The sequence below is a fragment of the Macrotis lagotis genome, chromosome 1 (genome assembly GCF_037893015.1).
Source record: "Macrotis lagotis isolate mMagLag1 chromosome 1, bilby.v1.9.chrom.fasta, whole genome shotgun sequence".
NCBI lineage: Eukaryota > Metazoa > Chordata > Mammalia > Peramelemorphia > Peramelidae > Macrotis > Macrotis lagotis.
The window spans coordinates 655618878-655631109 of NC_133658.1; the positions used below are offsets into that span (position 1 = coordinate 655618878).

The following is a 12232-nucleotide window of genomic DNA, read 5'->3' on the forward strand; positions in this document are numbered from 1 at the left end:
TTTAATTGTGCTGTTAAATTGCAATCTGAGACCATCCCTAAGAAACCATTTCATAGAAAGAAGATGAATATTTTATATACCTTGTTCTATCTCCTTGAGATTATATACCCTTATTACACTTATTCTTACATGGGAAGAAATTTGTATGATGATATATATTTAAACTCTACAAAAATGATATCTTGTTTCAAATGAGTTCTGAAGGAGTAAATGAATGAATGAATGAATGAAGACATAATAATTAAATATGGTATTCCAAGCATTGTGTTTAGTACTGGAGATAAAAATTAAAATGTTCTATGGTATGAATATGAAGCAATTTCTAGGGCTTTATTCTTCCAAAAACAACTGCCACCACAAAAAGCTCAAGGCTTGTTACTCTTATCCAGAGTTATTATATTATATTCTAGGAAAAGAAAACTGTTTTTATAGCAAATGAATTAGGGAAATTAGTATTCACAAAAATGTACAGGTCAGTTCATCTTTATCTGATTATTTTTGGTGGAGATAGAGAATGTGACTGCCTTGAGATTTGCTTAAAAATTTAATTACTTTCTTGGAAGCCAAAAAATTCTTTTTTAAAGATTTTATTTATTTTTAGTTTTACAGTTTCCCCCCCAATCTGTTAGTCTTTACAATGTTTCTATGGTATACATTGATCTAAGTTGAATGTGATGAGAGAGAAATCATATCCTTAAGGAAGAAAAATATAGTATAAGAGATAGCAGAATTACATAATAAGATAATGGGGTTTTTTTTCTAAATTAAAGGTAATAGTTTTTGGTCTTTGTTCAAACTCCATGATTTTTTTTTCTGGATACAGATGGTAGTCTTCATTGCAGTTACGCCAAAATTATCCCGATTGTTGCACTGATGGAATGAGCAAGTCCATCACTCCAATGTTGCTGTTAGGGTGTACAATGTATTTCTGGTTCTGCTCATCTCACTCAGCATCAGTTCATGCAAATCCTTCCAGGGGAAGCCAAAAAATTCTTAAAGTAAAAAAAAACCAAACAAAGAATATCCATTTAAAGTTTGGGGGAGATATTTGTACTGAATGAAGGAACATACTTCAAAATTTAGTATTAAAGGCTGCATGCAATAGGGTAGATTTTCTATTTAGGTTTCTTCATTTCATTTAGGTTTCCTTCATTTTCTAAATGAAAGTAGAATTCAATTAAAAGTAGGGAACATGATGAAAAAAAGTATAGACTCCACTGTAAGTTTATGGAATTTTGTTTACTTGATTCTTATAAAGGAAGTGAGTTTTGATTTTAATTGGATTAAAATTAGTTCTTTTTTTTCATTACTTCTGATAGTACTGTAAAATTCTGTGCCAAGGAATAGCTTAACATTTATCTTTGTTTTCTCTGAGAAGTTAAAAATAAATCTGTAAAGTTTAGAGTTATATCCATATCTCCACCCAATACAGATTAGTTGGATTATGTATATACTTAGACTGGAAACCACCTCATTTACAAATTGTATTATATTTTTATTTGAGTATTATTTTTTTTACTCATCTATTATAAAAATTTGCCCTTTGGTTTTGAAATAATTTGCTGCTTTTCACTGTTTCCCCCTCCCCACCCCTTTTAGAGGTTTTTTTTTCACTATTTCATGCATGATGGCAGATAATACCTTCCTTGTTTTAGGTTCTAAATGTGTCAGTTCTAGAAAATGAAATCAGTTTTGCTTTCTTGCTCTAGGTAGTTATTTGTGATTAATTTGATTCCAGATATGTTGTGGTCACCTGAAAAAAAATTTCATAATGACTTTTAGAAACTCATACAAAATACTAGTTCCTTCCTTTCCCCTCCCCCAATTATTTTGTCCAGTTTAAATATAATCAGGAAGGAACTAAAGTCTAAAGTTCAGTACATCTTATCTTTGATTGAATAGAACCATAAAAATTCTGGCACTGGCTATTTTACTCCATAGAGAAAGAGTCCCAATTCAAAGAGCCAACCCCTTAGATTTTGTAATACCCCCTTGAGTATATCTAGAAAAGTAGCAATTGAAGAATGAAGTCTTTGAAAAATACTAACTTGCCTTCTGAATTGTTTTCAGATATTAAGCAGGATATGATTTGTGCTTCTGGTGCATTGTGCTTCTTTGAAAGTTAGTTTTCCTTTGCTATTATTGCTCTTTCCATTGCTATCATTTGCTATCTGCTCTTTGAGACTTTTTCCAAAGCAAAAAAATCTTATATTGTAAGTGGGTCTCAATGGGTTTTCATGTTTAATCATACTTACTATATGCTTCTAAGCATTTAATGCTTATTGAATTAATAAATGGGTCAATAAATAACTGAAACTTTAGATAGGAGATTTCTATCAAATTCTTTTTTACCCAGATTTTTTAAAATGTAAAAGTTCTGGACTTTTTTGAAAGCTGAAGGAAAGAACAGATGAGAAAGGGCTAAAATAACATAGAGAAATATATCAGTAGAGTAGGTAAAACTGTTATAAGAATCTCTAAGTATTAATGTTGTTCCCAAAAGATCTTCATAAGATTTAGGTTAGATAGATTGATATCCCACATATCTGGCATTGAGCTCTCTGGAGATATCACTGCACCTTACTCATAGAAAAATCACTCTATTTACTATTGCAGTATAATTTTTTTAAACAAGTTTAGTTATTGAATTCCAAGTTCACTGTAATATAGAAATAATTAATTGTAAAGGGGAAAGAGGAATTAATACAGGATACAATGCAATATTGGTAGCAAGAAGTGCCAAGTAGCAGCACTAACCTACAAGAAAGGAAACTGAAAACTATAAAAAAAGAACTAAAAAATCCACACCTATTAGGCCCATTAGCACCAGCAAAAGAGGGATAAAAATCTAATTCAAGTCATTAGTCACAAAGTGCATCATTGTATTATTTTTCAGTATAATAACCATAAACCATCAAGAAAAAGTTGAAATATGTTGACATCCTGTTTAAGAATGCAAGGAACAACTATATAATGTATTTTGGAAAGATTGTATTTCAAACTGTCCAGTATAAGAGTACTTGCTTCAAGAATGTTTCACTATCCAGAAAGGTTCATAGAAAGAAAGCATTTAATAAGATTTAAAGCTCAAAGTAATTGTTACCTATTACTAACCACTGCAAAGAGTTATCATTCCCCTAGAATTGAATTCTTCACCTTTTTTTGTATCACGGACCCTTTTGGTAGTCTGGTTAAGTCTGTGGACATCTCAGAGTCACAGTTTAAAATAAACAAAATAAATATATCAATTATAAAAGAAACCAATTATATTAAATATAGTTATCAAAATATTTAAAAATTAACTTCATGAATCATAGTTATAAAGTCATTGTTTTAACATTTTGGCTAGTTGAAGTTTTATCATATAAATAAAACTACATAGATTCAGTTAAACTTATTTTATTGGGTGAGTTCTATAGAAACTATTAAGTATTTCTAGATTTTAAAAATGAAATTATACCATGCTATTATTTGCAAAATAATTTTGGTAAATTTTTAAAGATTAACTTAAAAACATTTTTAACTTTTTAAAAATTATTACTCTAAATGTTTTAGATTTTTCTTATAGTTTGTATTTTTCTTAGAGTTTTGTTCCCTCCTTAAGTAAAATTCTAAGCTCTGTTATTACAGTTTGTAAATAGGGGATGCTTAATGTTTGTTGAAGTTCAAAGGATTAATTAACACTGGACTATATTCAATTTAGTCAAAGATGTTACACTAGTGTTCAAGTTAGTCAAGGTAATTCTCAGAGAATTTGTAGGTGATTGGGCCAGATAAAACTGACACTTGATAAAATAGATACAGATGAAAATAGATTTAGGGAACATCTTCATTTGCATTCTTTTTGTTGGTACAACTTTGTTACCATAACCTACAGCTTGTGTGGCTTTTCTAGACTTTATAGAATTTTTAAATGACCAAGAGGTCATTAGAGTAATTACTATCAAGTTAAATTCCACTTATTTCCTTTACCTTAAGATTTTACCAGCTGTTGAGAGTGTCTTGTTAGTAAGGGGGGGGGGGGGGGGGAAATCACTGTATTTAGAAGGAAAATCCCTGATCTCTAGGCCTGTTTCTATCACTTGACATCTTTATCCTAGGCTAAGTCATTCAACCCCTCTATGCCTACTTCACAGATCTATTCTGAGCATCAAATGAGAAAGTGTATATAAAATAAAGTTTGCCACTTTAAAACATTTGATAAATATGTGACATGCTTATTTTTTTAACTTTAGATAATAGTAAATCAACAGATTTATAAAAACAATGAGTCCTGAAAATACAGAGGTTTTATAGAATTCAGCAGAGCAGACATTGTGTATGGAGTAATTTTTCAGACTAATAATAAGGGTCTTGAAAACATTGAAAGCAGTATTATTAGATACAAGTAGAAGATAGATGTGGTAATAAAAAATATTAGGGAAGGAAATTAAAGGGGAGAAAGTAATAACATAACAAAGAAATAAAAATCACAGGCTGTGAAAGACTCAACTCCCCAAAGGCTAAGACATTAATTGAAAGGTGCTATGACTCAACAGAAATTTGAGTAACAGGCAGAAGTCTCCATTGGATTCTCTGATAAACATAGACTGAGAATTCATGTTTCATAACAATATATCAGTCCAAAACAAATTTTAGGTTTCTCTCTTCCTTGGTAGGAAGCTACTAAATGACCTCCCCAACTACCCTACTGCCCAAATTCAGCCATTATCTGAGAAACAAAACTGTTTCCTAGCAACTTTTATTTTATTTATGGAACATAGAAAAAGTCCTTAAAGAAATCATTCCCAGAGGGGAAGGGTTTGAGTAAAACGCAGGCCTGATGAGGTGTGGTTTGTTGGCATGCCCTGCATTTTGATTGTGTTTCTATCTTGGTGTACTTTTCCCTTCAGAGTATATGTTTTGTTTTTGTTTTCTTAATTGTAATAGTGTTTCACTTTGTATCACTCACTGCAGATGACTTTCCTGGAACATGCAGACGCAACTAATCTGGAAAGGGGATAGAAAAAAAAAGACAATTTATCCTGACTAGACAAAAGTAAATCTTGCCATACATGACTGAAATTTTTTAACAAAAAAAAAATAGTTACTGCTATAAAATACAAATGTAGCTCATGGAAAAGCTTTTGGAAAGTGACCACATGTCCTCCAAATAGACATATCTTACTCTCATTAACATCTGACATTTTTTCTTTTATCAGTGGTAATTTTTAGCCAGTTTTGAAGTTCTGTATATTTACTTTGATTTCTAGAGTCATGGCAACAGTTTATCTGTAAGCCTGATAGATGAGTCAACCTTTGTGTGGTTGTGGTTCTCTTTGGTTCATGAATCCAGAGACCACTGTGTGTGTATGTATAGATATACACACGTGCATGCATGTGTGTGTGTATATATATGTGTGTGTGTGAATTTATGTATACATATATTACATATATAGATATTTGGAATGACCTTTGATTTCATTGCCATAAGAAACTCCCAAAGAGCAACTTCTATCAATGCAAGTCAGTACAGTTGAGACTTGAACTCAGAATTTCTTGATTCTAAGCAAGTACCCAGTTGCTAAGTTGCCTTTCACTTTGCCAATCATTTGTCAGCATTCACTGGTTCTACAATTTAGTTTTCCTTGTGTTAGATTCTACTCTAACCATACGTAACAGTTCCAACTGTGATACTCCTTATATTTCCAACCATAAAGCATATAAATATCCAATTTTAGCAAATGCATTTAGAAAACTGCCACATATTGATTCCTCTGGGAGAAGAATAAAAATATAATTGAAAGGAAAGTCAAAATACATTAAATTTGTTTTAGGATCAGTATTTGATTTCCTCCTATTTTATTCTTTATTTTAAAGTTGGAATTTAAATTTTATATGTTTTATCTGGTCATTTTTCTTTTGACAAGCAAGGTTAGATCCTGAATAATCCTGGAAAAGTACAAATGTTAAAAAAATTTCCTTTCAGTTCTCAAAATATTACACCTGAATAATATTATATTGTGCAACTCAACACTGATATTTTAGGGTGTATCACAAAATATTACTCATCACCCCCTTTCTTTTTACTTTTCCTCAAAAAAGTCACACATCATGAACTTTCTCATAACTTTCCTCAAATTTCATTGAGTGTAAGCTGCAAAGTAGACTTAGGGTTATAACAATGTGCAGAATTCTATTTTCTTTCTTTTTATAATCTAGTTCATGTTCTACTGATGTCAAACAACTCAAAACTGCAACAAAAACCTTAAGTAAAGAATTTTGTTAGATGCCTTTTCTAAGCACTGCTTGGTTCTATCTCATAATATGCTGTGGTACCTCTGCTCAAAGCAAATGGAAGCCATTCCTCTGAGACAAAACTGTAGCAATTACAAAAAGCACTTAAGGCATGAATCTTGAGTAATGAGGTATTTTAATTTGAATATTATGTAGGATCTAAAGTAATATGCTGTCTAGGGTCATGGAAAATTCTACTATTTAAAATCTGACAATCAAATGGAACATGGCATTTTTGCTATTAGTGGCTTGCCATGAATATTTATTAAATATGGCATTTACTCTTAGACAAATTTCTGGATATTCTAAAACTTTTGCATTGGTTTTGTATAAGGATTGTTAAGTATAAAGGTTTTAAGTAGGGCATAACTATTTTGAAAATCATGGAAATGAGCTTGGACAGTAAATCCCCTCCACCCCCACCTCCTTGGAAAACTCTTAAATATTATTTTGGTATTAGGGTGGTTTTTATCAAATTGACATGACTGTCTGGTTTGTTAATAGAACTAAGAGTTATTTCACTATCACTGAGGATACATTTAGAGGTTGGGGTGGGGGAGGATGGAGGAGGAGAAGACTTAGAAAGCACCAATGCCTTGCTATGAGGGAACAGTCCTGAGATGAAAAGATGGGAAAAATGCTTTTTTACAATTATTATCTCATTTGATTCTCATAATAACCCTGTGAGGTAGGTGCTGTTTTTATCTCTATTTTAAAGTTGAGGAAACTGTGCCAAATAGAGGTTTTTGTAGAGAGAACTACATTGGTGTCAATAACAAGAACTGCTATGCCACTGCTTCACAATCTTTTAGAATACAAGTATCATTTTTTTTACCATGGAAAAAAGGAGTAGATTTCCCCTGCCACCCATAGAAGAATATATTTTTTTTTTCTGCTTAATCTAGGCACATATTGAAACAATGAGATAGTGACTAATGAGTAATTTTGTGACTATGCAAATCTGAATTGTTATAGATATAAAAATGAGCTGCTCTTGCACATTGACTATCTCTACCAGATACTTTCATAGCACCATAGAAATTGATTTTGATCATAGAAGACTCCATAAGGGTTTCCAAATACTATATAAAAAAGGTTGAAAACTAATAGTAGCTGTTGTAGTAGTGGTAGCAGCAGCAACAACTGCAGCTAAAATTTATTATAGCCCTTAAGGCATGCAAAGTGCTTTACAAATATGGTCTCATTGGAGATTCACAACAACCCTGGGAGTTAGTGCTATTTACAGATGAGGAAACTGAAATAAACAGAGGTTGAATGCCTTGTCCAAAGCCCCATAGCTGGTAAGTGTCTGAGTTTGGATTTGAACTTGGGTCTTCTTCACTCCAAGTCCAGTGCTCTATGCAGAGGGTCACCTAGCTTCCTTCCAATGACTGAGAGACAAAGAAAATTTTAAAAAAAAGTCCAAAAAAGCCCTTAGAAACCATCTAGCTAAACTCTCTCATAGAACAGGAGTGGAGAACCTTTTTTTCTGCCAAGGGTCATTTGGATATTTATAACAATAATTCATTGGCCCTACAAAATTATAACTTAAAAAATTAGCCCCTATATTTGATCAAACATTTAATTAATTCACCCTTGAAAAAGTTCCTAGACTTAGGGAATTTCAAGTCCTACTTGTTGCAGTGTCAGTGCCAGATCAAATGATTTCACAGGCCTTATAGCCCATGGACCAGGTATTCCTTACCTCTGATATAGAAAATGGCACCAAGAACTGTACAAATCAAATACTGTGTGCTGAAGTCTCATAGCTGGCTGGTCAGTGGCAGCATTAAGATTTTACCTGGGATCTCCTACCTCTGACCTTAGTCATGTGATGCTAACTTTCTCTGTACTTAGCTAGGCTGGTTTTGAAACCTCAAGTTAGGACTATTAACTAAGGAAGGGAAGGGAATAAGCATTTATATCATATCCATTGGGCGGTTAGAGGTACTTTGAAAAGAGTACTGAGCCTAAAATCAGGAAGACTCAATTTTGTGAGTTCAAAACTGGCCTTGGACACTTAATAGCAGTGTGACACTGGGCAAGTCAGTTAACCTGTTTGCCTCAGTTTCCTCATCTGTAAAATGAACTGGAGATGGAAATGGCAAACCCCTTCAGTATCTCTGCCAAGAAAACCCCAAATGGGATTGTTGAGAGTCAAACAAGACTGAAAAATGAAACATCAACATAGGGCTTACTATGTGCCAGACATATTGTGTTTTTTTCTTTTTACAAATATCTCATTTGATCATCATAACAACCCTCTAAGGTTGGTTGCTTTTATTATCCCCATTTTACAGATATAGAAATGGAGCCACAGATTTTTGTAGAGAAAGTTACATAGGCATCAATAACAAGAACTACTTTGCTACTAGCTACTAGCTTCTATATTCCATTTCAATAGGAAAAAAATATAATGACTTTCCCCCACCATCCATACAAAATCGTAATTGTGCTATTTGTATCCATTGAGATTATAATAATACAGATGTATTATGATAAAAAGATACTATGATTTCAGTAATGTTTTAAAATAAATCTGTGCTTTATTATTCTAATAGAGCTACACAAATTTTTAAAAATGGTAAATATATGAAGGATATTCTTACTCTGGGGGCAGCTAGGTGGTGCAGTGGATAGAGCACCAGCCCTGGAGTCTGGACGACCTGAGTTAAAATCCGGCCTCAGACACTTAATAATTACCTAACTGTGTGATCTTGGGCAAATCACTTAACCCCATTTGCCTTGCCAAAAAAAAATTATATATTCTTACTCCATAGAAGGTACATTTTATTACTGAATTCTTTAATGAGTGCCTGGTGCTGGACTGCAGTTTCCAGAATTTGGAAGTTTGGTTGAAGTTCCACTTGGTATTTAGATTTCAAGCCCATATGGGCATGTGTGCTTTTTGTACAGACTCCTGTCTCTAGATCAGAAAAGTTTCTCAGAAATGATTAAGTCCAATCTTTTTATTGTATAGATGAGTCCGTTGGATGTGATGTGATGCTATGATCCAAGCTTGGGAACCATTATTTTACTTCAAATCTTATAGCTTTCCTAGCTGATTAAGATTAGATTATATTGGGGCAGCTAGGTGGTGCAGTGGATAGAGCACCAGCACTGAAGTCAGGAGTACCTGAGTTCAAATCCGGCCCCAGACACTTAATAATTACCTTACTGTATGGCCTTGGGCAAGCCACTTAACCCCATTGTCCTGCAAAAACCTAAAAAAATAAAATAAAAAGATTAGATTATGTTTAAGGACTCTTTTAGCTTTAATGCCCATAATCCTAAAAGTAAACTGATGTCAGTAAATTTTTGTCTAGATGTCAAAAATGAAATTTGAGCTTTATTCAAAAAGTATTGCTCTGCTGTCTTTCTAGAATGTGCCATTGTGCCCCTAGATCCTGATTAATGTTTGGTATTATTATTGATAATGACTATAATTTCAAATTCTCAAAAGGATAACAATTACAACAACAATATATGTCCTGCTGTATTTTATTGCAACCTTCTGAAGTTCTGTCAGTCTCCCAAACTTCAGAAACTTGAAATTCAAGGATTCTGAGTTGTCTAGGTGCCAGCATCACTTCGGGGCTTAACCAGAAGCCATACCATTGTGGGCTTCACATTCCTACTCTCTTCTTTCTTAAGACAGAAACTTAGAGGATTTCCAATCTTCTAATTTGGTAACACCTGAGAGGTTGAACCAATCAGAAAGCAAACAATGAAATTGAATGAGTGTAGGAATGGAACCTGAGAAACAGGTAATCTGAAACATGGACCTTAATTTCCATTGTTTTTTTTTGTTTGTTTGTTTTGTTTTAGGTGAAAGTACTTACTTTTCCCTTATCTGGGTAGAGACTCAGAGCCACCTGCTTTTGTTATCTGGATTTTTAGGTGCTATAAGCCTCTCAAGTGGAGAAAGTACGTGTGTGTTTGTGTGTGTGTGTGTGTGTGTGTGTGTGTGTGTGTGTGTGTGTGTGTGTGTGTTCTGTAAAACTCTTAACTGCTGGGAAATTCTCCCTTCTATTGAGTCAAAATCTTCCTCATTTTAATTTCCGTCAATAACTTCTAATCTCCCACTCTCTAAAACCATGGAATAAATCTAATCTCTCATTCAAATGACAAGACTTCTGATATTTAGAGACAGCCATTATTTCCCTGTATTTCTTCTCTTGGTTCTTCATCCCCAGTTCCCTTACTTAGTCTTCAGATGCCAATATTTAATCTCTCTTGACATTCTGGCTGCTTGGACAGGGTATTCCTTAACTTGTAAGTGTTTTTTTGAAATACAATTCTTGGAACTGAACAGAATATATTAGATATTATAAATCAAAGGACATATAATGAGGTCAAATTCAGTCTACTCACTATTCCACGGGTATAATCTGACTAATAATATGCTAACATTTATATAGTGCTTTAAGGTTTGTCAAGTGTTTTACATATATTTTTATTTTATCCTTCCAACAACTCTGTGAGATAGGTCAGAAAGTCAGTCAGTTAATAAACATTTATTAAACAATCTAGTATTGCTAGACCCTGTGCTAAATGATGGGGACACAAAGACAGACAAAAGTCAGTAGTTGCTACTCTCAGAGTTCCCAGCTGCTGGCATAGATAATGTGCAGAGTGATTTGTCCTGCATCACACACTTAGTAAGAGTCTAAAGAAGGATTTGAACATAGGTTTTCCCAACTTCAAATCCAGCAATTCAAGTCTTGGGCCACCTGATAATCTAGTTTAGCATCTTTCTTGATTAAAATGAAAGAAATCAGTGAGAAAGGTTTGACTTATCTTCAGATACTTGGAATGTATTTTTTTGTCCTACCACACATCAAAGAAGAAAGTATGTCTTAACATGATGGATTATGTTTTAAGTTACGTGACAAACATCTTAGCCAGTGAAGTTTATCCCTTCTTCAATGTTTTGGCTATGTTGAATTGTTCATGAGTTTATATGGTCAAATCACCTAGATTTTTTGAGTGGTTTTTTACTAATTATGAAAGACATAGACCTGTCTTTATTCTGGATATACAGTGCAGTTTTATTAACTATCAAAGGTCATCATATTTTTGTCATCTATTTTTATAATATGATTTGGATGATATTATTGTTGAAAGATATAGAATAGTTTACATAATGAACTGGCTGTTGTAGTATTGAAAGGCCATTTAGGCTATCAATTTGCTTTTCCTTCTGGGAATACAAGTATTGGAGATCAGTTTAGAATCTGTCAAAATTAAAACAAAGAAAAGCACTTAGATGATTCTCCACTGGATAGATTAATACACTTAATGGGCAATTTGGACCAGACACAGAGAGGAAAGAATGTTCATCTAAGTCCTAATTTCAAACTACCTGTGTGGTTATTTTAATTAAGAATTGATTAAACTTAAGTTGATGGGAAAATTTGAATTTTTTTTCTTCCCTGTATCAAAACTTTCAGAATAGCAACCAAAGTTTGATGGCTGATAAAATGAATTTACTAGATAGCATTTATATAGTTTTAAAGATATGTAAAAATACTTCATATATTGTGTTTATATCATTTTCCAAAGAGTTTTGTGTGATTTTGACACTGTGTGGTAGATGAAGAGACTGAGCTGAGAGGTTAAGTGACACATTCAAGGTAACAAAGTTATAAAGGTTCAGAGATAGGATTCAAATTCAGAACTTCCTGATTCCATGTCTAATACTTTACTCCAACAATCTCCCACCTGGTTGACACATTCTATGATGAAGGTAAAGAATGTGATTCCTTCATTTCTTGTCCTGTTGTCCTTGCCTATTGTAAATCTTCAACTGGGGGTTTTATAGTGCCTCCCACTATAGTTTTGAAATTTCATGAATAATGATGGAGCATATGGCTTCCCATTTGTTATCTCTAGCTCTTGCCATATGACCGCCCACCCTACCCCCCTTTTGGTGTAATCATGCAACTCTTTATGT

General features: G+C 33.1%; 1 protein-coding gene across 5 annotated transcripts in view; it reads left to right on the forward strand.

The window, feature by feature from the left end:
* The window catches only part of HECW2 (HECT, C2 and WW domain containing E3 ubiquitin protein ligase 2), a 449633-nt gene that overhangs the window by 173134 nt on the left and 264267 nt on the right, over positions 1-12232 (forward strand). The window lies entirely within an intron of this gene.